The sequence below is a fragment of the Phyllostomus discolor genome, chromosome 5, assembly GCF_004126475.2.
Source record: "Phyllostomus discolor isolate MPI-MPIP mPhyDis1 chromosome 5, mPhyDis1.pri.v3, whole genome shotgun sequence".
Lineage (NCBI taxonomy): Eukaryota > Metazoa > Chordata > Mammalia > Chiroptera > Phyllostomidae > Phyllostomus > Phyllostomus discolor.
The window spans coordinates 114,048,013-114,050,848 of record NC_040907.2 but is presented as its reverse complement, the minus strand read 5'-3'; the positions used below and the strand labels follow the sequence as shown (position 1 = coordinate 114,050,848).

The 2,836-nt window shown below is 36.1% G+C and overlaps 1 non-coding gene across 1 annotated transcript; it reads left to right on the top strand.

The window, feature by feature from the left end:
- The first annotated feature begins 239 nt into the window (after positions 1–239).
- LOC114498217 lies at positions 240–351 on the top strand. Its single transcript, XR_003684663.1, has one exon. It is a non-coding gene; the product is annotated as a U6 spliceosomal RNA (small nuclear RNA).
- Positions 352–2,836: the final 2,485 nt, after the last annotated feature.

The window sequence follows — 2,836 nt, the reverse complement described above, 5'->3', positions numbered from 1 at the left end:
GCAAAGAAAGCAAATTTGCCCTTCCTTCACCTTTTTATTCTATTCAGGCCTCAACAGATAGAATAATATTCATCCACATTGGTGAAGATATCTTTACTCAGTCTACTGATTCAAATGCTAATCTCTTCTAGAGATATCCTCATAACCACACTAACAAAAAATGTTTACCAGGTATTTGGGAATGCCTTAGCCCAATCAAGTTAACAATTAAAACTAGCCATCAGAATGAGAATAGGAGAGTGCTTGCTTTGGCAGCACAAGTACTAAAATTGGAACAATACAGAGAAGATTAACATGGCCCCCACACAAGGATGACATGCAAATTTGAGAAGAGGAAAACAACTCATTTATCTTCTCTGACACATCCAGACCCACACATCCATCTTTTTGGGAAAGAGTCACCTTAGATTGAGTTGACTCAGGCATTGATTGCACACCCATCAAAAGTAGGAAGTTAAGAGCAATAGTGATGATCATATTATAACTTCTCACAATTCTGATATTTAAAAATTGCAATGTTTTACAATGAATTAGTATTAGTCATTTGTTTGCCACAGAAACCCTCTGTAATAACTTCACTGATGTGGAAACTAGGGCTTAGAGAAGTGGAGTCTTCTGCCTACTGTAACACAACAGAATGTAACAGATCTGGGATTCAACCTAAGGTCTCCTGGGCCCATTCCTGGTTCTTTCCCCTCCTTCCCCTGAGATAAATGTGTAGACATGAAGTCAACTGAGCATGTTTATCATTTTGAAAGCAGGGTATCTTTTACACTTTGTATCTTCTCCTTAGTTTTTCCTAAATAGTTTCATTAGCAAGCACTCCACTTTGAAAAATTTTCCGGTTCGCCGAAGCTTGTTACACTCCACAGTATTCATACAACATTATGACTTTCCTGAAAAACTGAATAATCTCTGTATTTAGTGTGTATACCCATGCTGAGTCAGAGAGAAAAAGGCATCTTTCAATGTGTCAACATTGCTATAATTCTCTTAGGTCATGGCTATTTAAACCCTCACATCTATAAATTGGCTATTACATCACTGTCCCCAGGGATTCTTTCAATTAAAAAATTACAACTTTAATCTTCATCTCCTACATACAAATTGAGAAGAAAAGAGGTCATTTCCATCATCCAATTGCTGCTACAAAATAAGCCAGCTCACTGGAAATTATATAATTGATGTGTGGCATTTTGTTTGCTGTGAAAAATATTTCTAGAAACTATACTTACACAGAACCCTTAGCTAAAAACAGTTATAGCATCCTACAGACTGGATTCTCTATGCCTTATCTTCTTGGGATAGAAGTTACTAGGGATAGAACTTCTAGGGATGAAAATTCCTTTCATCCATCTAGTCCCACCTTCAAATTCCAACCAAGCAAAGTGGTTGCAAACCTCTAAATTTCTTTTTATTATTTTTTTGTTTCTCCTTATTCACAACATTTTTAACTAAACTACAAGTCCTCTCTGGGGATGTGGATTCCACACTTGTGAGTTGTCATCTGGGACTTGTCATGTAGTGAGAAAAACAAGGTTCTTGTTTCTCAGACACACTGTTAGATAACAACATGGCATTAGCTAAGTCTGTTAATTAAAGAAAAGTCTAGGTTATCCGTGACTGAAAACACAGTTATACAGCATTGTGTTTTTCATCCTAGATGCAAACTCATTTTCCTCTCTCCTTGTTCTTCTTAGAATTTCTCTTAGAGATTCTTACTGCAGATATAGTTAGATAGGTATATCTGGAGCTGAGAAGGGTAAGAATATATGAAATGTAAGCTAATTCCAACAAGATGTCTGCTTTCTATGGATCATGAAGACATTCATTTCAGATACCCCAAGGGAGACTATATTCACATCTCTCAACAAAATTTATTAAATCAAACAAAACCAGCTTTACCTGTTGTATGTATCATAAAAGACCCACCTTCTCAGATCCTGATTTGAGAAGGAATGTTTGGAGATTTTAATAACTTAGATTATATTAGTGAGGTAACACATGGAAAAAATTACTAAGGCCTACAGAAGACTATATCAACTCAAATTTACTACAGTTATTGTTTCTAACATTTTAAATATTTTACATATTTCTGTAGCACCTTGGTTTCGATATCAGGACTTCCCCATGTTGGGAAAATAATAACTTACCACCTACAAAATTAAGATCCACAACTTGTTTTGGCCAAAATTGTCTTTTGACACCTTCAAGTTTGTCCATCAGAAGAGCGGAGAGAATTCCCTGGTTCTGAAATTAATAAAGACATTACTATTGAGAGTATCAGAAACTCTTCCTCCATTAGTTTCTTATGCCCTTTGCACTGCTTATAAGAGGCTTGCTGCCCAGCTGCAGGTTACTCATTCTGGGTGAAGGAAATCAGGAAAAACAAAAAGTCAAAAGAAGAGAAATAGGGGCAAAGACTAAGGAAGATAGTATATCAGACAGAATAGGCTAGATTATACTGTGTTAATTAACCCCCCCAATCTCAGTGGGGTTTTATATTAAAACATAAAGGTTCATTTTTTGTTCATACTACATAACATTTTTGGACAGGATGGAGACTCTGGTTGATCATCACATCTTCACTCAGGGATGAAGGCTAATGGAGTAGCAACTATTTGGAACAATGCTCTTCCTCATTAACATGAGGGAAGGAGAATGTGGTGATGTATGCTCCAGCTATTAATGCTTCCATTGGAAAGTGACAGGTATTAGTCATGCTTATGTTTTATTGACCAAGTAATAGTCACATGATCACATCTAATGAGCAGGGAAGTATAATCTTACTTTGTGTCCAGAGAGAAGAGCTAAATATTTATCATAATCCTAATGA